Source organism: Schistocerca cancellata, chromosome 9 (assembly GCF_023864275.1).
Source record: "Schistocerca cancellata isolate TAMUIC-IGC-003103 chromosome 9, iqSchCanc2.1, whole genome shotgun sequence".
NCBI classification, from domain to species: Eukaryota; Metazoa; Arthropoda; class Insecta; order Orthoptera; family Acrididae; genus Schistocerca; species Schistocerca cancellata.
In genome coordinates, this window is record NC_064634.1 from 158,511,508 (window position 1) to 158,535,852 (window position 24,345).

General features: G+C 43.9%; 1 protein-coding gene across 4 annotated transcripts in view; it reads left to right on the top strand.

Moving 5' to 3' along the window:
* Positions 1–24,345, top strand: part of LOC126101586 (histone acetyltransferase KAT6A-like) — a 295,397-nt gene that overhangs the window by 18,015 nt on the left and 253,037 nt on the right. The window contains exon 2 of one of the 4 annotated variants that reach the window (XM_049912241.1): positions 3,502–3,557. The exons of the other annotated variants lie outside the window; for them this stretch is intronic. The gene's annotated coding sequence lies outside the window, so the exon portion shown is untranslated. The remainder of the gene's footprint in view (positions 1–3,501; positions 3,558–24,345) is intronic. 4 annotated transcript variants of the gene reach the window in all.

The window sequence follows — 24,345 nt, forward strand, 5'->3', positions numbered from 1 at the left end:
GCCGGGAATCGAATCCGGGACCCCGTACGTTGGAAGCGAGTACGCTACCGCAAGACCACGAACTGCGGACATGTTAGACAATAGCAGAACAAAATTTGGCAACCTCAAGAGCACTGGTAGTAACTTGTGATAAGTTTTCCACGGTACACTCAGTATAAGTAACACTATTGCAAGTGGTCTAAGTTCAGCCTACCCCACATTTACACAACGCAGATTCCACTTGAGCAAGGTTGCTGCAAGGTCGCTCAGTCACTTCCAAGTAGTCCACTCTTTTATGTAACCAAGAAAGAGTAATCCTCCAGGTATCATTCATCTTTCCAGATACTAAATTCTAGCGTATGCACGTTTTTAGCCTCGTTGCTGTGGTGGAGCTAGCCGTGAGTGCATCACTTGTTTTAAGCCTATTCTTTTTTTACTTCGGTCGTGAACGTGCTTTCTAATAACCCAATACAGAACGAATTTCAGATTTACTTCCAATGCTGTTGCTTATACTCAGTGTACCGTGGAAAACCTATCGCAATTTACAAACAGTGCTCTTGAGGTTGCCAAATTTCGTTCGGCTACTGTCTAACATACATATATAGTCCTCTAATTTAACTAATACACTCCTGGAAATTGAAATAAGAACACCGTGAATTCATTGTCCCAGGAAGGGGAAACTTTATTGACACATTCCTGGGGTCAAATACATCACATGATCACACTGACAGAACCACAGGCACATAGACACAGGCAACAGAGCATGCACAATGTCGGCACTAGTACAGTGTATATCCACCTTTCGCAGCAATGCCGGCTGCTATTCTCCCATGGAGACGATCGTAGAGATGCTGGATGTAGTCCTGTGGAACTGCTTGCCATGCCATTTCCACTTGGCGCCTCAGTTGGACCAGCGTTCGTGCTGGACGTGCAGACCGCGTGAGACGACGCTTCATCCAGTCCCAAACATGCTCAATGGGGGACAGATCCGGAGATCTTGCTGGCCAGGGTAGTTGACTTACACCTTCTAGAGCACGTTGGGTGGCACGGGATACATGCGGACGTGCATTGTCCTGTTGGAACAGCAAGTTCCCTTGCCGATCGAGGAATGGTAGAACGATGGGTTCGATGACGGTTTGGATGTACCGTGCACTATTCAGTGTCCCCTCGACGATCACCAGTGGTGTACGGCCAGTGTAGGAGATCGCTCCCCACACCATGATGCCGGGTGTTGGCCCTGTGTGCCTCGGTCGTATGCAGTCCTGATTGTGGCGCTCACCTGCACGGCGCCAAACACGCATACGACCATCATCGGCACCAAGGCAGAAGCGACTCTCATCGCTGAAGACGACACGTCTCCATTCGTCCCTCCATTCACGCCTGTCGCGACACCACTGGAGGCGGGCTGCACGATGTTGGGGCGTGAGCGGAAGACGGCCTAACGGTGTGCGGGACCGTAGCCCAGCTTCATGGAGACGGTTGCGAATGGTCCTCGCCGATACCCCAGGAGCAACAGTGTCCCTAATTTGATGGGAAGTGGCGGTGCGGTCCCCTACGGCACTGCGTAGGATCCTACGGTCTTGGCGTGCATCCGTGCGTCGCTGCGGTCCGGTCCCAGGTCGACGGGCACGTGCACCTTCCGCCGACCACTGGCGACAACATCGATGTACTGTGGAGACCTCACGCCCCACGTGTTGAGCAATTCGGCGGTACGTCCACCCGGCCTCCCTCATGCCCACTATACGCCCTCGCTCAAAGTCCGTCAACTGCACATACGGTTCACGTCCACGCTGTCGCGGCATGCTACCAGTGTTAAAGACTGCGATGGAGCTCCGTATGCCACGGCAAACTGGCTGACACTGACGGCGGCGGTGCACAAATGCTGCGCAGCTAGCGCCATTAGACGGCCAACACCGCGGTTCCTGGTGTGTCCGCTGTGCCGTGCGTGTGATCATTGCTTGTACAGCCCTCTCGCAGTGTCCGGAGCAAGTATGGTGGGTCTGACACACCGGTGTCAGTGTGTTCTTTTTTCCATTTCCAGGAGTGTAGTTAAGCTGTGTACGTGTGTGTTCAATACTGTTCGATTCTGTCATTATAAATAAATAAATTCCTATTAAAGACCTAGTTTGGTTCGGATGTATGTTGATATGTCCTAGGTCCAGCTTCAGTTGCAATACCTTCCAGAAAGTCAGGCTCTTGTGTAGTCTAAACACGCCATCATTCGCTGGACCTTACGGTTATGTATCACGCTCATCAGTGTCTACCTGTACTCGTCGTTAATTATTTGATATACGTTGTATTTTTACAAGAAAGAGATCTGATATTCATATTTCCTGATACTTGAAACTTACAAAACAGCTGTTTCACGATAACGTAGAAGATTATTGCTTTGTTGATTTTCATTATTTTAAGTTATTTATTGAGTAACTATTTCATCCTTGCATAACGCATAATGAAAATGCCGTTGTTGTGTGCGAAAAATATCAGCTACAGCAAATATTCTTCACTTGACGGTGTATACATACAGCCCTCTACATGAAAGCCATCTGTTCCTCGATCGCCCTACGTCTATCTTTCCTATTCTTTTATAATCTATTATTTTTTAACTAATCTGTCTTCCCCCATTCTGCTAGTGTTTTGTTTCCATTTGATGCATCCTTGCTCTTTTTCTCATTTTCATGGTTTGTTTGAAGTCCTTCTCCTACAATCCTGATTTGTATTTGATCTCTGTGGGTACATCCTTTTATGTCCTTAAAAGTTTCATTTCAGCCGACAGTATTCTTCTTTTGTGCTTCTTAGTTAATGTTCGAGATTCGCTTCCACGTATTAGAGCGTGGGTAGCCATTGAATTTAAAATTTAGCTTTCTATCCTTCCTTGCCTGGCGTACAGTGTTTTGTGTTGTACCACGTATCATTTGAAATTGATTTTGGTATTCGGTCATCAGTAAAGAGCAAAGTGTGTGTGTGTGTGTGTGTGTGTGTGTGTGTGTGTGTGTGTGTGTGTGTGTGTGTGTGTGTGTCCTGATACTACTGTGATACTCTGTATAGCTTGACGTATATACTGTCCGACAGTGTCTTCTGAGTATATATTGTACGTGAAAGGCTAAAACTTTGTCGCAATCCTCTGTTGATTTTCACTGACCTGTCTTCTCCTTCGCTGTTTTTATAACAATTTCTGTGTACTGACGCAGACTCAGTATTTAATGTCTCGGATAATCCTCCTTTCAGCATGATTTTACGATAGTTGTTTCCGTTCTCTCTATAGAATCCCTTTACAAAATCTCTAATTGCGATGTAATCTCCAGGTTGTATTCTTGGCATTTTTCAGTTACGTTACACGCAGTAGTAACACAGTCACTGTAAGATCGGCCCTTTGTAAAGCCAGTTTGTTCGTTCATTAGGACGGCGTCAGCTATGTTTCTCACTCTGTTATTAATCATTATTGCATTGAATTTGTAAGGAGCATTTAGCAGGCTTATTCCTCTGTAATTAAGGCACACATGTCTTCCTCCTTTTTTGTAGAGCAATCTTCCGCGATTCACGCACCAACCTCGTCTTCCAGCATCCACTGCAGAACTGTAAGGTCCGCAGTTGTAACATTAATCCCCCATATTTAAGGAGTTCTAAAATGAAATGACTTATTATAATGGTGAATGATGGGTACATGTAGTTAAAAAGTGAAAATGACTTGGCAGTTTGATGTTTAAACCAGTACGCAAAAATTCCGCCTAGTGTAGACTGCTGCTGTTGTAAATAATTGATAATTTGTGGTTCTGCACAAAACGTCAGCTATAGGGCTTCTAAGTGCATCTGAATAGAAACTATGAAAGTGTTGACGCGGATAAGTGAGTGGTGACAGTTACGAAACTCATGTCAGCACTTAGTGCCATTGGACCAAGCGATGCCGATTGACCGCTGTTACCCTCAACCAGAGACATCAGGGAAGGGAAATATAAATGTCAGCGTCGTTATCAGAGTCACTTGCTTCTGGTTTTACAAATTGCAGCCTCTGCTTTTCCTTTAAGTAACAGCTAAGCGGTCCTCAAGAGGCTGAAAGTGCCCCGTTCCTGTCATCCCATCAAGGAAAAGTCCTTCTCACTTTCGGCAATTTAACAGGGGTCTTCCGAATGGCAAGCAAACGTGGTGACCCCTTAGGCCGGTATTACACTATCAAATTTCTTTGTCAAAATTGCTAGGTCAAATATTTATGTCAAAGAAATTTTATAGTGTATAGGGAACTTTGTCAAATCTCGCCTTACGTCAAAGAAATATCGTCAAACCTAGGGCTTCGCCATAGATTTGATCATAAAAGTCGTTCGTCATGTGTTCTTTGCAGTGTGAAATATAATCGCTTGGCGCGCTGGCATCGCTACAGCTATTTAACATCTGTAGTGTGTTTGTAAACATGGCTGCAAAGTTTAGTCGGTGTGTTCCTTCGACTCTTTACGATAACCTTACTTCTAGAGGGGTGAGTGAGTGAGCGAGGGACACAATGCATGCGATTAATCAGTTGCTTCTTAACATAAACAAAAGCAAAAGGAGGATAATGGAATAAAGTAATAAACGAGTTTTGCTATTTGGGGAGCAAAATAACTGATGATGGTCGAAGTAGATTCAAATGGTTCAAATGGTTCTGAACACTATGGGACTTAACATCTGAAGTCAACAGTCCCCTAGAACTTCGAACTACGTAAACCTAACTAACCTAAGGACATCACACATATCCATGCCCAGGCAGGATTCGAACCTGCGGTCGTGCGGCTCCAGACTGAAGCGCCTAGAACCGCTCGGCCACCCCGGCCGGCGATCGAAGTAGAGCGGATATAAAATGTAGACAGGCAATGGCAAGGAAAGTGTTTCTGAAGAAGAGAAATTTAACATCCAGTATAGATTTAAGTGTCAGGAAGTCGTTTCTGAAAGTATTTGTATGGAGTGTAGCCATGTATGGAAGTGAAACATGGATGATAAATAGTTTTGACAAAAAGAGAATAGAAGCTTTCGAAATGTGGTGCTACAGAAGAATGCTGAAGATTAGATGGGTAGATCACATAACTAATGAGGAGGTATTGAATAGAATTGGGGAGGAGTTTGTGGCACCACTTGACTAGAAGAAGGGATCGGTTGGCAGGACATGTTCTGAGGCATCAAGGGATCACCAATTTAGTACTGGAGGGCAGCATGGAGGGTAAAAATCGTAGAGGGAGACCAAGAGATGAATACAATAAGCAGATTCAGAAGGATGTAGGCTGCAGTAGGTACTGGGAGATGAAGAGGCTTGCACAGGATAGAGTAGCATGGAGAGCTGCATCAAACCAGTCTCAGGACTGAAGACCACAACAACAACAGTGGATTATGCCGTAGGTCGAAGGCCACAGCCCTCAAGCTCATCGGGAAACACCAAGCCAGTTTTCCAGCAAGCCGGAGTAGAGGACGATGCACTCTTTAAAATATATATATATATATATATATATATATATATATATATATATATATATATATATATATATATATATATATATATATATATTGGCTCTCCACTATTCTGTTTGTGTATTTTGGAACTGTGGATGTCAAGTTAAAAACGTGCCTGATCTCTTCGTACTTCTCATTAATTTTGTACTAGTTGGAACACTAACTCTGTTAATTAAATTATTCAAAACTAAGGAGTTCTTAATGCCAGTATGGTGCACTAAACATTTAGTTATCTTCAGGTATTCTTCCTTCAGTGGTTTATAAATCACTTCATACGTTTCTGGAATTATTTTGGTTAATGTGCACAGTGGTATTAGAGTGCTGTATAGTAAGAGTAGCTCTCTCCTGGTGCAAGAAGTTGCAGTGTTATGGCGTACCTGTCTTCTGCACATACGTCATTACTCAAGTGAGTAATCTGCTTTGTAATATGAGGAGCCACTTTACTGTGCAAATCCTGAAATGCACTCTCTCCCATTCGTGAGCAGTTTATACAAAACTTTACGTCCTCAACTTTAAAAAGCTCTCGTAAAAATTTTGATGAATGCGTTTGCTCTCTCGACCCACAGTTTTACCCAAGTACGTTTTCTTTTTTTCCGTCGCTTCTCTTCCAAATGCATACACAATGCAATTGTGAGACACGCAACTGCAACGCTTAATAACCAGTTATTGTTGTCCGCTGTGTTGAATTCTGACGAAAAATATGATGACCCCTTTTTAGCGCCACGTCGAAGGTCTTTGTCAAAGAAATATGATAGTACGGTGCCGGCCTTAGCAACGGGGATGAACGGCGCCGCTTAAGTCGGGTGTAATGCAATTAATGTTTGTTGTTTTCAAGTAATAATTCTTTGTAAAAAAAAAGTCATTGATTTTCGTGATTAACCTTGAACGTGTGTGTTGATGAACGCAATTTTAATGACATCTCCGTTCAAGGATATACTGTCCTGTAAACTAATAACAATTACAAACGGTGTCAGTTTTTAAGACTATCGAGAAGACTTTAAAAGCATCGCTACTGCCAGCTTTGTTCCACGACAGCAGCAAACTGCGGGGAGACCGGTTTCTGTGCTGTCGGCGGAAAGTTTCTATCACAGGAATGTGACTTGGTGGGGCCATGTGGTGGGGTTTGAAGTACAGGGGTGGGGGTAACTAGCAGATCCCGCAGAGCAGGTCGAATTGACCGTACGCTAGCGACATAAGCATGTCGAATGAAGGATAGTGATATTGCCGATGCTCATCTGCTTGTACGGCAGAATTAGTAGGCCTGCTAGGCCTCTAGTTTGAGAGAAGAAGCGTTGTTTTTTATTTCTCTCTTGTCTAAGCATAGAAACGCATGCCTTAATGTGCCTATGTATTCAGTAAAATGATCTGTAGGCACACATTTTCGTCACTGATCTGACGCGCACTGAGAACATACGCGGCGAGAAGTGAAGGATTTTACGCAAGGCCTCAATACGAGATTCCCGTGTTGTCCCCAACGCCAGCTGGCGAGTGCGGGTTTCCACATTGAAGCGTGACTGATATTACTTAACGCTTCGTGTACCATGCGTCAGAAGCACTGAAGACCTGTCGGTATAGCGTACTTGCAGCGCGCTAGCTACCGAGACTGGGAGGTAAACCACACAGGAACGAATCCCTGTCGCCGATTAATGACTGAATGATTGTGATCTAATAAACAAGACGACTGGATGGAGTTTTTGGGCGGTTTTCCACGATCGTTTAGGCCAGTGGTAGTCAACTTTTTCTCCTACCGCTCACTTTTCTACCTCCGTTAGTAGTAAAATTTTCCAACCACAGTAATGGTTCAAATGTTCGTGAATTCCTAAGGGACCAAAACTGCTGAGGTCATCGGTCCCTATGCGACGCTACAACGCAGTCCTTGCTATGAAGTTTTTCGCTTACCTAACACATGAAACTGTTTGTATACGATGTATTGTCTAGTGTAAATATGTATTGTAAATACTATGTTCAAATTATGTAATATTTAACACACGGCAAGTCAGGTCATATTTAGTTAACGTTGAAGTCAGAGAGATTGTTTTGTCGCGCCTCTGGGCGCGGGAGCGCGCCAGCGGGTAGTAGTAGCAGTGACGCCGTGCTCGGAGTAAGAAGTACAGTCGAGTGCTGCTAGTCCTAACTGTGTTACATCTAACGGCTAGTGTGTGGATCTAAGTACGACGGGAAAGTGATGGTCGGCATGTCTGGAAGCATGGCCGGGCAAGTTATTATGGATTAATGGGCATAGTGCTGAAGAAACGAGAGCTTAAATGTGAAGCGCACTGTGGGCCCAAGTCGCAACAGTAAAAGCCCGCTGCCACATTGTGTCGCCGCCGTGGACTCCCGTCGATCCACCGACAACGAGGGAAGTAAGATCTACGTAATTTTCGTAGGATAAAATTGTAGAAGGCTTGCCAGTGACTGTGCTTTTCTCTGAAGTTGAACAGTTAATAACAAACACTTTATAATCGAAGTGTTGCAGTTACATTCCACTCGACAATAACACCAAGTAGGTTCCTTCCAATCCTTACCTTATTGAACCGAGTGTGTCACGCCATTATCAAGAGAAAATATGTTATTTATCAAATTATTTGCATAGACGGTGAAGAGTAAATTTCAGACTGGTTATCGTAGTTAATTGTTGCACTTAATAAGCTTACGCCAACCGTAGTAACTTAATAATAGGCTCAAGTAATAAACTTGATTATTAAGATATATTTCAATGCATATTCAGCTGAAGTTAATTCAAGGATATTTCATGAAACTTATAAAGCTTATTCCACCTGACAATCCCCCAATTAATGAATTATTATCATTCAAAACATAGTTAACCAATTATTGGCAAATATATTTCATTATCAGTAGATTAAACTGTGTAAAGTCCCTAATTTTAAAGACAGAATGACAGTCCATTATTCAAAATCTCGATAGATAATTATCTGTGTTGTCAATATTGCACTTAGCTGACAAAATATGAACAAAATAAGTGTAGTTATTGTTATGACATTGTTTTATATGACTACTGAGTCTGACACAGCATTTACGTAAAAGTTCCCGTTCCACCTGCTGCGCTACAAACAGGTAAACTTTATTTTTGACATAATTATTCACGTACTTAACAGTACTGTCGCTCGTCAGTTGAGCTGGCAACCGATTTTTAATTGCTTTTACAACTTAATCATTTCTTTCGGCAAAATTTCCACTGGCAAAATTTATTTCCATTATTTCATTTACCGATCGTTATTGAATGAAATTACTCATTCAATAACGGTCACGTTATAACGTCTCCTGTGTCCCGCGGAATAATCATTATTTACTTCGGATTCGGATGCCTTATCCCGACGCGGGTCAAAATTCATAATTCACGGTCATTGTCAACTTGTAATTTCGCAAATCCCGGGAAGCAGGAGGGTGTTATACCTAGACTTACACACTACTCAAACTAACGTAAACTAACTTATGCCAAGAACAACACACACACACCTATGCCCGAGGGAGGACTCGAACCTCCGATGAGAGGGCCGCGGAATCCGTGACATGGCGCTTCAAACCACGCGGCCGCAATACTGGTGATTTATAAAGAAGGGACTAACTTTACTTCTAAAATTTATAAAGCTGAGCTACAGCAAGTTAAGATACGTAACAACAATTACTTACAAAATATTTTACGCCAAAAATTTTATGAAAACGAGAATTTTTTTTTATAATTCGTACAGTCTGCCGACCACCATGAAACCTGGAATGTCCGCTAGTGGGCGGCAGGGACCAGGTTGACTACCACTGGTTTAGGCAAATTGTGGGATGGTCCCCAATTTCCACCTCAAAGAATATAATACAGTCATAGTTAAAATACGAGAACACACTAACCAAAGTTCAGCCGATTCGCAGACAGGCGGGGCACATGATGTCCTTGACGAGCTTCAGGACGGGCGTCGGGCCACAAATGTAAATAATGAAACAAAATTTGCGACTTCCTGAAAGAACTGCTACGGAAAAGAAAGAAGTTTAGCGCACTGCTAAGTTTCAAGTATTTGACAGCTGAGGCAGGAGAGCCTTTGGTATGCGCTTAGATCTTTGCTGTTACGGAAGTTCTGTTAAGTCTCTGTAGTTTCCAAATACAGAGTACGTGCAATATATTGAATAATCCGCCTCAGTTGCCGAAAATTTTCTGGTCTTTACCCAGGTTTCGGCTAGAATAATGTAGCCTTCTTCAGAAGCATAAAATTACTATAACATGCCAGAGTAAGGCACAGTCAACATTAAAAATTAAAACCTATAGTACCGTGGTACCATGTCGAATTAAAACTACTTTACTGAAGTCCAGCCCCGGCATCACTTCACCACGCAGTCGGTTGGCAGCGGCAACTACGTTGGCACTCGTAGCCGGGGCTGGCCTTCAGTAAAGCAGTTTTAATTCGACATGGTACCATGGTACTATAGGTTTTAATTTTTAATGTTGACTGTGCCTTACTCTGGCATGTTATAGTAATTTTATGCTTCTGAAGACGGCTACATTATTCTAGCCGAAACCTGAGTAAAGACCAGAAAATTTTCGCAACTTGGCGGATTTTTCAATATATTGGTGTATCACAGTAGCTGACGCTGCTGCAATATGCTAAAAATTCTTATACAGGGTGAAAAGTATTTAAACCGATAAACTCTGGGAGGTTGTAGGGGACATCAAAACAAGTATTTTTCCCTAATGTCATTTTTTCCTATGAGGATTATTTAAACTGGTGGAGGAGTGGCCGAGCGGTTCTAGGCACTACAGTCTGGAGCCGAGCGACCGCTACGGTCGCAGGTTCGAATCCTGACTCGGGCATGGATGTGTGTGATGTCCTTAGGTTAGTTAGGTTTAATTAGTTCTAAGTTCTAGGCGACTGATGATCTCAGAAGTTAAGTCGCATAGTGCTCAGAGCCATTTGAACGATTTTTAAACCGTTGGAGGCGGTATTACGCTCTTCAGCGGTTAGAGGCCGTATTACGACCTTTAGTTGTTAGAGGTCGTACTACGCTCTTCACTTGTATAGGCAACTGCTGTCCACCATTGTAGTAGTGCATTGTCTCTGTTTACTAATGGAGCGTAGCGCACCACAAGGGACGAGCTGCAAAGCAGGTTTATCAACAAAATATCCTAATTGTCGTATCCCGCATCATACGACCTTTGCTGCTGTGTACCAACGTCTGCGTGAGACTGGGTCATTTAGCAGATTACCTGGATAGGGATGCCGTCGCACGGTAAGAACGGAGCAAATTGAGGAAGCTGTCTTGCAGCATGTGGAGAGGGATCCTTCAGTCAGCACTTGACGAATCAGACCAATGTAAGAACAGTCCTTCGAGAGCAATTGTTACTTCCATTTCACTTACAGCGTGTCCATAACCTGGAACCAGTTTATTATCCACCCAGAGCACAGTTTTCGCAGTGGTACCTGGAACACTGTGAAATGCATCCATTTCCATCCTCTGTGTTGTTTACCGATGAAGCAACGTTCGGGTGTGATGGAGTCTTCAACATGCATAATTCGCATGTTTGGAGTGAAGATAACCCACATGCCACAGTTACTAGCGCTCATCAAGTGCGGTTCTTCGTTAATGTGTGGGTCGGTGTTGTTGGGGACTGTTTAATTGGGCCGTATCTGTTACCTAGGCCATTCAATTGCAGGTACTATTACAAAAAATGGTTCAAATGGCTCTGAGCACTATGGGACTTAACTGCTGTGGTCATCAGTTCCCTAGAACTTAGAACTATTTAAACCTAACTAACCTAAGGACATCACACACATCCATGCCCGAGTGAGGATTCGAACCTGCGACCGTAGCGGCCACGCGGTTCCAGACTATAGCGCCTAGAACCGCGCGGCCACTCCGGCCGGCGCACTATTACAATTTTCTCACCAGAGCATTGCCAGAATTGCTGGAAGACGTCCCGCTCACTACAAGACAACACATGTGGATCCAACATGACGGGGCGCCGGCACATTTCAGTCGTCGTGTGAGCCTATTCCTGAGCCGACGGTTCCCAGAAACGTGGATTGGCAGAGGTGGTCCTGTACCATGGCCTGCTCGATCCCCAGATATGTCCCCTATGGAGTTTTTTGTGTGGGGAGAGATGCGCAACCTTGTTTACGCAACTCCTGTTGCATCAGAAGAGGATCTGGTTGCCCGGATAGTAGCAGCAGCAGGAACAATTCAGGATACTCCTGGGGTTTTTGCCCGTGTCAAACAGAACATGATCCGACGGTGTAGCCTTTGTTTACGTGTCAATGGAGGAATTTTTGAAAATCTACTGTCATTGAAATTGGGTTGTGTTAATGTGTTGTCTCTTGGTCATAAAAAAAATGGAAACGTGTTTGTTGGTTTAACTAATTTGCCGCCAGAGAAATCTTCCTCTGCTGGGTTTAAATATTCCTCATAGGAAAAAATGACATTATGGAAAAATATTTGTTTTGATGTCCCCCACAACCTCCCAGAGTTTGTCGGTTTAAATACTTTTTACCCTGTAGAGTACGTGCACTGTCAGCTATCTGGACACCAATATGTAATACGGAATTGACCACTAAACGTCACGAGAGGTTGACCCATCTGTGTTAAAGGAGATGGGGAGAACTGTCAGTAACAGCAGAATGGCTCTTTCAGGAGGGTTCAGTGACTTCGAACGTGTAATAGTCACTGGCTATCACCTGAGTAATAAATCCATCACGGATGTTTCAGCCTGCTAAGGCTGTTCGACTTGACTGCTGGTGATGGGATTGTGAAATTGAAACTCGAAGGAACAATCACAATTAATTCAAGTCCACGCAGGCGTCATGTACTGACGGACTGAGACCATCCAGCACGCGGAGGGTGGTTGTAAAAAATTGTAAGAAATCAGGGGAAGGACTCACGCGTACATCAAAGTGCTGCAAACGGTCCATATAGCACAATGACTGTCATAGGGAGTTGAGAAAAAAAAGGAGCACAATCGTCCAGCATAAGCCACATATTTCTGTAGTCAGTGGTAAGTGATGCTTTAGGTGGATGAAAGAGCGACTCCATGATCAGTCTAGACTGAAAATCAGTAATTTGGAGTGATGAATCACACTACACAATCCGAGGGAAGGGTTTGAATTTGGCGAATGTCTTCGGGACGTTACCTGACATCGCCCGCATCTCGTGGTCGTGCGGTAGCGTTCTCGCTTCCCACGCCCGGGTTCCCGGGTTCGATTCCCGGCGGGGTCAGGGATTTTCTCTGCCTCGTGATGGCTGGGTGTTGTGTGATGTCCTTAGGTTAGTTAGGTTTAAGTAGTTCTAAGTTCTAGGGGACTGATGACCATAGATGTTAAGTCCCATAGTGTTCAGAGCCATTTGCACCATTTTTTGCGTTACCTGACATAACGTGTATTGAAACCTGATAGTCGAGGAAAGGCAGGATTCGGTTAAGATTGTGGATGGGGCCGTAATCAGTTACTATTGCTTGCCTTTTACAGTTACACACAATTTATTTTAAACCAGTAATTCCAGACTCAACAATAAATAAAAATACCACACGTTATTAATGATGAATAAACAGCTGTGTAAATAATAGTGTTTTCAGTGACTTACAATTTAGCATATCACCATTAAATACAGATACAACAGATAATGGTTTAAAAGCAAGCCACTGAGATCTGGGCAGAAGGCCTTACACGCCAGGCATGACAATAAATTAAGAATTGTTTAAAACTCGCTGCAACTTACAAATTAGGTATTGAAATATTAAAGGCAAGTCGTTACAAACACAGCAGAAAGCATCAGATTCCAGGAATGGCAGTAAATAAGGTTTTAAGGCTTCCCGCTAAAATACAAATACCAAATTAAAATTTTAAGGCAAATGACCACAATCACGGCTGAAGGCCTTACACGCCACGAATGGCAATAATGTAAACAATTTAGAAACCTGCTCTAAAACAGCAAATACAATAGCAAAGGTTAATTAAAAAAAAAAACAAAAAAAATCAGCAACTGATCACCAAACGGGTGAAATAAGATCATGGTAAACTTTGTAACACAATCCTTAACATCCACTGAACACTACACTGCTAGATTTATTCCAAAAGGAGACCAGAACTATTTAACTATACATATATAACCTTTAATGTAGGCATTACAAGGTATTGTAATAAATAATACAATAATAAAACACAGGAAAAGTACATAAGTTCCTTAAAGGGTACTGAGGCAGATTATACGCGCAGCAGGGGTGGACTGAAGGAGCGTTACACTGAACTACTGGCCATCACACCTAATTTTAGACCACACATATCTTACAAGAACCAAGGGGCCATAGACGGTGCTCCAGGAATCGACCCCTGAGAAGATCCGGCAACAAACACTTTCGCGAGTGATGAGATAGGCAGCCAAGAGTTGCATTCACTTCACAAGGTGGTAACTCAGACTACTGGTAGTGTAACGCCGCGCGGGATTAGCCGAGCGGTCTTGGGCGCTGCAATCATGGACTCTGCGGCTAGTCCCGGCGGAGGTTCGAATCCTCCCTCGGGCATGGGTGTTTTAGGTTAAGTAGTGTGTAAGCTTAGGGACTGATGACCTCAGCAGTTGAGTCCCATAAGATTTCATACACATTTGAACATTTTTTTGGCAGTGCAACGAATAACTAATGATTATCTTCCTGAAGCTACCTGACGTCCGATAAACCAAATGCAACGATGTAACAATACGCCAAAGCCGGGACTGGAGGTCTGCACTACGTCCCCAGAATACTGTGTTCAGAGCGCCCGGAACGAGAAAGGAACCACTACCACCAGAGTAGAAGAAACACCAAGCGGCGTACAATCAGGAAACCTATCAAAACTACACACCTTACCGGATAGCAGCGGCGAGGCGAGGAAACGTACACTACCCTCAGGGCAGGTAACTGGGGCGTTAGCGGCCATTAGGCAAGAAAAATTATCGCTCGTTGAACTTAACAAATTGTAACAAGTTGAACGCAGTAAATAGTAATAAGAAGTCGAGGAAAGCTAATTAGATTCGCGTTCCCCAAGCACTCGCTGCTCTTCGCCTCGCCGACACTACAAGCAGCAACACGAACCCAGTCACTGGAGAATCGCGAGATTTCTCTACTTGGATTGAAACTGCATTTCAAATCTTGCTGGATCCGGTTTACGACGAGGTGCTGCACCCTCGTGACCACAGGCCTTCCATCCGGCAGTCCATGTGTGCCGCCAGAGGTCCCGGCGGACCTGGCTCCTCCCGAGTCCCCAACTGAACTGGCCCACTCGTACGACCTGGAAAAACTAAAACGTCGCCCCAAAGATAGGGCAACAGTTACTACATATCGATAACCGCCGCTGCTGCCACTAGCGGACAGGCAACGCTTGCGAAACCGAGTTGCGCTAGTCAACACGAAAACAACACAAACACCTGCAACCGTGCCAACAGATTTTTTTTTAAATAGAGGTGGAGCCCCTCCACGCCCACACCGGCATGATGGCCAACACAAAAGGTCTACTGCCATCTCTGCATAAGGGTTAGTATTCACTAAAGTGAGGTGTCGCAGGATGTGGGTACTGCGATGTTTGCGTACGTCTGGTTAGGATTAACCATTAATACGCGCTCATCTGGAGATAGATTGGTCGAAATCTGACGAAGGGTAGCGGTTTGAAGGGCAGAGGAAAAAAAGTGCCAAAGCAAGAGCCAAGGGAAAAAAACCTCTGCGAAAGTTAGGTCGGGCGGCAAGAGCAGTAGCGGTTGTCTTGCTGCCTGCGATAGGTTGTGCAAGGATAGGCTTTGTTAGTAGTGGGTATCATGCATGTCGATACCTTGACGTTGTGCGTTTGTGCTGCTCGGCGGCTGGCGCTGGGTGCTGGTACAGTCCTCGTTCAGCGTCCTGCAACCTGCAACAGTTAGGTTTGTTATCGGTCTTGTATCCGATAGGTCATATTCCGGAGGCATAGTGTGAGGGAGTGTTGGCAGATTGTTCGTGCGTCTCTGGGCGAGCTCGTCGGTGTCCCTGCTGTGGCCTGTTGGTCGGCTCTAATAGCAGCTGGTAGTTGCCAGTCAGTGTTGCTGATATGCAGGGGCTTACCGACGTTTGTCGCTGTTTGCGTATGTTAGTTTACCATAGGTGGTTATGCCCTAGCTAGCAGGTGCCAACAGAGGGTGGAAACCTACTAACAGCGCCAACGCGAGCCGCAGCACGGCTCATGTAATAGCAAGAGTGAAATACAGAGGAGGTGATGTTGCAGTATGAGGGTTTTCCATGGTTTGTGTGTGGTCCCCTTACTGCGCTTCAGAAAACGCTAAATGAGGGAAAATCGGAACACATTTCACAGCATTGTGCGTACTGTGGGCAAACAGCTCCGAAGCGGTGATTGGTTACATCAGCATGACTGTGTGTAACACGCCTGGGTGCCCAACTGGTGAAGGACTCTTTAAAACTGTTTCACACTTTGACCGTTCGCCCTGTAGTCGCGACTGAGTACCTGATACTCCCGCGACGGTCGTATTTTCTGCTCATCGCACTGCTGCCGCTTTGCCTGAAATTACGTATCTAAATAGGCAAGCGGGTTTAGCGGAGCCACTCAGCATTAAACACAACACTGTCCTACATCTGGTATGAACAACTGTATTCTGAGACAATAAGAAAATCGCAAGTCGCACTGTTTGCACTCTAAGTCGTAATTGTTGAAGCCAATTAACATTCTTGGTGATTAGCTGTCCTCAATTATCACTTCTTGGTTACGGCACAGTATTCATGACGACGTTAATCTCTGTCACTATTATACTCTAAGACGTCACACGTATTTCACAGTCTTACCCTGGCCGAACCTTCGGCGATAGATACACAGGCAGTGATGATGATTATCTGTCCACATTATCACTTGGACCGGCGCAAGCGAAACCGACACGATGCGGGTGACTGTTGATGATGCGCAATCCGGATGGTCGAACGAAAGTTCTTCCGCTCGTCACGCATACACAGATATCTGGTACCAGTCCTCCTTGACACCTGTAATAATATAGCACTGTTCATAAAGTTAACTTACAGTTCTCATTTGTTACGAGCATGCGCGTAACCGTCGCGGCGCGGCTAATGGTTGATGATGCGGAATGCGATGACCGAACGCACGTCCTCACGCTCGTTACAAGACATTGGCACTTGATTGCACTCCTTTGTAGTAAACTGTTTTACTGATTAACATAAGTTCATTCTGGGAGGCTGAATACGACGCGGGCGATTGAGGTTGTACAGTACGACACGCAAACGGGCGGATACTCAAATACGTTATTGGTGGTACTGCTCATATTTAATTACTCCTTCAAGCACTTTCATTGAAATCCACTTCCGTATCTCATTAGTCCACAATAATAGCACTTGCGGCCACACTTGAACTTCTACAATAAATGAATTTTCCATGCAGAGCTACCCACAACAGAACATAAGAACTTTGCGTCCCATGCTCGACTCTGCAAAACACAGCCGCTAACAAAGATACTCCGCAACCAAACCAGCGATATGACAATACGCTTACAAGTGCACCCTGTCATAAAGCAGCAGCTGTGAAGCGGACAAAACTGATCCTAAAATGTACTGGCCCGCCTAGAGTCCCGACCTCAACCCGATGGAACAACTTTGGGTCGAGTTAGAACATCCTCTTTCCCCCTCACCCCAGCGTCCAGCATTACAACCTTCTACATATCATTCTCCACTAATAGGGGTCCGGATACTTTTGATCAAATAGCGTATATGTCATAGGGATCTGAAAATGTGTGACCAATCCTAGATGAAAGTAGAAAGTTTTCCGCAAGGCTTGAAAAGTCATAGAAACAATTGTCACACAATTAATTTCTTATATTTAGTGCCTCCAGCAAGCGGAAAATGACTTTTTTGGTTTCGTACCGATAACCAGCTATGTTAGAACAAATTTCCAACGATAACTAACATTTAAATGGTTCACGTCGATGGGAAAGTTTATCACTCGTGTCGATTGGCGCTGTTAACTCGCTCTGTTTCGCAAAGACACGGTTAATAATAAAAAAAGGAAAATAAATTAGAAAAGCAGCACATGGTATCGAATAGGACGTTCAATAAAACTACTGGGCCATCGCAGACTACTGGCTTTCCAGTTTGTCAGTGAAAGACTATTTGACAGTGGTCTGCACATAATATGTAGCTTACCCTCAGATGTGAAAGAATTGTTACAACTACAAGTGGAATTGTGCACCTCCCGATTAATTAGTGGGAAGATGTGTCACCCCGACACAATACCATTATAATGGCAGGCATATTTAAATGGACCTTCGAGTTGTTGATGTTCATATCATTTTCTCTTTAGACTGTACTGACGATTATACTTTAACAGCATACGTTGTTTCGTGGTGAAAGACTTTTCGAAACACCGAAATAGGCTGGCGAGGAGAAGAGCACTTGTCACGGTAGTGTGTCACCCACGACCGTTTGTCAGTTCATTAGGTTAAGTGGGACCTGTCGTTTCTAAGAGATACTTCGCACTGTCTCAGCTATACCCAAACAGTTACGTAACCAAAACCTTCCAGCCCTGCTCTGGACGCGCAGACTTAAAGTGGATAGACCAGCACGCTCACTGACCTTACGCGTCTAATCTTGGCAACGAACTGAACACCATGTTTCTGGAGGTGATGCACACTGCAGCAACAGGAAAATAATAATTTTGGTAGCTTTTTTGCAGTTTATTGTCTGTGTTTATCGATAATTGCTACGTAAGTGTTCGGTTTGTAGACATGAAATACATGTGACAATGATCTGCTACGGCTTATACAGGATGTAGCGGGTATAAGTGTAGAAATGTTTAGATGTGGTACCTTAACATGTACATAAGTTATTGTGTTGTTTTTTTTTCTCTGCTTCGAACAATCTTTCCCCAAACACGTCACAGACTTTACAACATGATGTTTTCTGTGAGGCCGTAACTGCGCTACTAAGATTTTACCGTTTTGTATCACGTGTCCACAAATCCAAAACCTGACCTTTTAATGTTATGCGTGCCTCACTGTTTGTTTTTCTTTAACTAATTTGTGCCTGATTTTATTCTGAGAAGCTCAGTAATGTATGTAAATACCGAAAATGTAAATGTGATTCAAAAAGTACTTGAAGTGAAGCGCAGCTGGACAGCAAGAAACTCTTTAGCGCGCAATCCCCGCAACGATAGTATTAGAGAATCTTTGAGTATGGACTCTAAAAAAAAAAAGACAATTTATTTTATTTAAAAAAAAAAGACTGTTAATCTGTATCTCGTGGAAAGAGGACGTGTTGCTAGGCCGTCACTCAGAACGTATTGTTACATTTAACGAAAATTGATATTTTAGTGATTAAACCGAGTGAAGTATGTGTAAGAGTTGCCAAACGTTTATGTATACAAATTTTCTGGAAGTGAAGAATAGAAATATCTTGCTTTTGGAAAAGGGGGTGAACTTCATTGTCGTCGCAGTCTATCAATTGACAGAATTGTAAGTGTACAAAGTTCACTAAAATACAGGAAAAGAAATGCATTCTCTATAGTTTTCATTCAATAAGTAACAACCTCTCATAATTTCTTAATTACAGTAATTGGCTTATGTTCTTGTACAATAGTATGATGCTGAACTCCACTGACCAATTTTGATGTAGCAGGACGTGTAGTTTGAAGGAAGTTTGTGTGTCAAGCAATCTCCTTTTCTCACGAAAAGCACGGAGCGCCATTCGCTTCACTTGTGTTAACGTGCCACAGCAATGCCTCGGCGACGTGCTTGGCGACGTCGCTTGCGGCACAGCGTTCCAGTGTATCGTGCACTGAAGGCAATAGACATTGACCTGGCTGGACAGTTCAACAAGCAACAGCTTATTGGAGGCCCTAACGTGTTTAGAGGCCTCCGTCTGAACTTCACATGTGATGTACAGGCTCTTTTTGGAGGTAGTACATGGCTCACACTTGCTGTAGTGTGGGGCAATCACTGTGACTACGGTGGCCTTGAAGCATTTCCAGATGCAAATATTCTGTGTTGAAGAACGTGGAGTATAGCAGAGACAACAGGACTCTTGGCTAAAGTTCCATATGGTACTCTTGTTCCCAGTATGCCATTTGTATTGACTACCAGAAGAAAGCAGATTGCTGTTTGATCTTACTTACTTACAACAGTGGTCCCTTAGGTATGAAAAGCTACGAAAACTTGGGCTCAAAGCTATCCGCAATACGGCCAAGAAACAGAGTCCTATTTTAAACCTTAAAGAACAATAACTTCCTCCAAATTGCAATACGTCAACAACTGAGTAGCTGATCATTCAAGGAGGCAGCAACCAAAATTCAGGTACCAGTTACGACTTAAAGTAAAAATCTCAATCAAAAATCAATCTCTCTCTCTCTCTCTCTCTCTCTCTCCAAACACATATATAAATATTGATTTTATTACACAGCCTAAGGTCATTTTACAACCTGCCAGGGGAAAATACTCATTACTGGTTTGTTCTTGCCACATCTACTTGGAGGTATTACCCAACCTAAAAACATACGACTTGTGTACCCGTTACTCCCTGTATACGTTACTAACCGGCATTCGACCATGAAACTATTCTCAGAATCTCAATGTATCATTTGCCCGAGACAGTGAGGTGCGCTTAACATCAGTTTCATTCATAACAGGTAACAAAGCCTTAAGATGACAAGATAGAGCCTATGCAAACGGCTCTAAAATGGTTCGTTTATGGATTACCAGAAATAAAGTCAGTGAGGAAGTAAGATGACGATGAAAAACTACACAGCACCGAAACAGATTAGTAAAACTTTGAAATCTTGGCCAAAAATTTTTTGTCAAATGAAACGACAAGTTTACTGTTACCAGTCACTGTTTGTTTATATCCCCATCGCGTTTCAAAGGTATGAAGCTCCATCATCAGGTGCATTTATAATGTGTGTGTTCCGTTACAGCTTAGGCGTAAAAGGATTTGTATTGCGTTCGGTACAAGAGAGCGTGAATTAATCATAACTCTTCTATAATCGTACAGCTTCGTTCTTATCTATCATAAAAAACAATTAACATACACAAGATTAAATCAAATTCATTCTTTACTGTCATGCAACACACATTTGTGTGCAGGAAATGAGTTGCTAAGGATACCACGGGCGATATTCTGATTGGAGTTAGCTAATCTAAGAACATTAATATGTACCCCATTTTGCTTCTCTCTGAAGACAGCTGTACACGTTAACAAGTTTGACAAGTGCACATAACCAAGTATGCTTGATACTATGTACGAGTGTGTATGTGGAAGTAAAATTATTCGAAGTGTGGCTGACGACATTTCAGATGTAACCATCCGTACTGGTAATTACGTACGTGCTCAGGTCAAACATGAGTTCCTATTTGCGGTTTCTTTTTAGCGTGCCACAAGAGACTGAGATTGGGGCAGACTGTCTAACCTTCCTTTTCCCACCGGCTGCAAGCAACTAAAGGCAAATTAATTCTGCCTGTAGAAGCCGAAGCCTTCACTCTCATTACTGTGTGCTTCCAAACAGAAGGGAAAGGGAAGACAATCTTGTCTTCATTTCAAGGCATTCGCTTTGTGCCGACAAAGTGCCTACGACGTAGAACAGGACAGAGTCTGAGAGCTTGGTACAAAGATATGACTGGGTGTTGTGTGCTGTCCTTAGGTTAGTTAGGTTTCAGTAGTTCTAAGTTCTAGGGGACTGATGACCTCAGATGTTAAGTCCCATAGTGCTCAGAGCCATCTTGGTACAAAGATAAGGCGAGTGTTGTAACTGCGCAATACGAAGAGAAATTGGATCTCTTTGACAAGGTAAGGATAATAAAAAACGAAGTACAGCACTTATCGAAATATTGTCCTTTAAAAGACGGTATGTAGAGGTATCAACGGAGGAAGTTAAAAATACAATAAAAACTCTGTGGACTCATTACTCAGCGGAGAAAACCACTTATGTTTCAAAGGGAAGAAATCATATCTGAAATCGTTGCAAAAATATTAGAGTAGTAGATAAATTCTAGCAACATCTGCTCTTCTCATCACAGTGTCCTGATTCGTTACTTTCTATCGCACAAGGTCGAATAGGAATTGGTAATTATCCTTGTTGATTCTTAAATAATGTCGCAGGTATTATTCGTTCTCCAAAAAATGTTCATTTCCAAGAAATGGTAGGCTTCTCTCCTCTCGTCAGCTCATCCATTTTTGCATCCAAAATGACAGTTTTCTTCTTTTCATATTGCTCTCTGCCACTGGCATATATTGCTCTGGCACAGAGAAAGAATGAATGCTACAATAGGCTCTTACTCTGTGTGTAGTATGGTGTGAGCCTTGTGTCGTGTCGGAAAGCACAGGTATTTTCCTAATTGCTTTAGCGTGCTCTTGAAGGAAAATAGGCACTAAATTGAAATATGCTGCCTCCCTGTCTGGGAATATGCGTTTTATTTCAGACAGATACCTCTACGGCGTTCATATGTAATTATTAATAATATTGCTTGAAATATTTCACTCAGATTTGTTTAATAAGGTGTTTATACAGAATGTCCCTGGAGGAATGGCCAGTATTCAGAGATATGACAGAAACGCTCATTTGAAGTACAGAACTTCTTACGGACATACGCGTTGTTCTGAATGGTTTCTGACATAGAACACATTTAATTTAGATTTGTTTCTGAGCTTGGTCCATCATGGACGCTATTGGGCTCATTACGGAACGTGCAGTTGCGCTCTTTACGGAACGTGCAGAGGCACTCAGACAAAAAATATATTCTCCTTGCATTGAATTGACGGGCAGGATATTGCAACATTTATTATGAACTGTACAGCAGCTGTATTGCTACATGTACGATAATGCTTAGAGGCAAATGTGTTAAAATTATGTATTTTTCAGCTGATACTACGCAAAACGCATATTGTAATGTTTACTAGCTGTTGTACACGGCCGACCGTGGTGGCCGAGCGGTTCTAGACGCTACAGTCTGGAACTGTGCGACCACTACGGTCGCAGGTTCGAATCCTGCGTCTGGTATGGATGTTTGTGATGTCCTTAGGTTAGTTAGGTTTAAGTATTTCTAAGTTCTAGGGGACTGATGACCTCAGAAGTTAAGTCCCATAGTGCTCAGAGCCATTTGAACCAATTTTATTGTACACGTGTAAACCTGACATTATGATAAGTAGTACAGAAACCGAATAGCAATGTTCGTTAAATGTGTTATATCGCGGTAACCAGTCGAAATGGGGTATATGTCCATATGAAGTTTAGCTCCAAATGATCGTCCCTATCATATTTCTGAATACTGACCGTTCCTTGTGGGACACCATGTCTATGTGAGCCTCGTCTGAAGACAGAGCTACGTAATTCCTTAATCGATAACATAATGTAAACCCGTTTCTTTCTTTCTTGGGCCCTTTGTCCCGTGTCACTCAGGGTCGGCCGTGTTACTATTGAGTTGGCACTGTTAGTTGCAGAGGGAGGCCGGATGCCCTTCCTGCCGCCATCCCGAACCCCACGGGACGGAATTAGTGTACCCCAGCTGTATGCGTCTAGTGTAAGCCATGGAGTAGTGCGAACGGTTTCAAATGTCTGCGAGTCGTGTGACTGTGGTAGAGCTTGGGGGCGGGATGTGGAAAACCGCCTAAAAACCACATCCAGGCTGGCCGACATACCGGCCCCCGTCGTTAATCCGCAGGCCGGATTCGATCCGGGGCCGGCGCGCCTATCAGAGTCCAGGAAGCAGCTCTTTAGCGCTCGCGGCTGCCCTTGCGGGTATAGTGTAAACACATGTGAACATCATAAATAACGACAGTCAGTCTCCGAAGCTGGGCTGGGAGCCTCCCTCGCCGCCTTGCGGAGATCCTGGGTGCAGTTCCAGGCACTGCCAGAGATTTCACCTGGTTGGATTAGAACTGGGTGCACTCAGCTTCGTGATGCCAACTGAGGAGCTACTTCAATGAGAAGCAACGAATCCGAGGTCTGGACCGAGCGAGATGGCGCAGTGGTTAGCACAGTGGACTCGCATTCGGGAGGACGACAGTTCAAACCCGCGTCCGGCCATCCTGATCTAGGTTTTCTATGATTTCCCTAAATCACTTCAGGCAAATGCCGGGATTGTTCCTTTGAAAGGGCACGGCCGAATTCCTCCCCATCCCTCCCTCATCCAATGTGACAGATGACCTCGTTATCTGGTCTCCTCCCCCGAACCGACCAATCAAACGAGGTCTGGAACGCTGACAACGGCTTAGAGGGTGGTGTGCTGAACCATGCCACCCTCCTCCCCCGCCAGAGGACGACTTGGCGGCCGGTCGTCAGGGCTGAAAAAGAAACTTCGTTTAAAAAAAAACGGATGAGTAGCATATTCCAGGCATATAAGCGCACAAAAAATATTAGACATTTTCTTAAAAGAGGTCAATGGTGGTATCGGAGCGCTGTAGCTGGTGTAGAACTGGCGCCAGGCGCTCATGTGACCCTTCATCGTTGATGTGAGCCATAGCAGTGTGCCACTTTGTTGTAAGGAATCAAAGCGGTAAGATGGGTCAATTTGTCGAAGTGACAGAAAGACGGAAAGGAGATCTCGTGTTTGGACGTGCCGATGACCGCAACTTGAAGTGATTTGCACGATTTGTTGATGTTCCAACGCGGAGTGTTCAAGAAGGAATGGTTTAGCACTCTGTTGTTTAACGCGGTGTGAGAACAGTGGTCTTAAAAAGATCACAACATCGTGGGCTGGTGATGAGTGTCACGCCTTATAAACAATAACGTGTGTCAAGCACGACAACACGACTGGAATTGCTGTTGTCTAGTGAATACTGGTCCCAGCGAACACTAGAAAAGAACTGCCTGCAGTGAACACTTGCAGTCGGCTACCTCGCAAGAGGCAAGGGCGTAGCCAGGATTTTGTGAAGGGGGTGGGGTCCAATTCTTAATTTATTCTTAA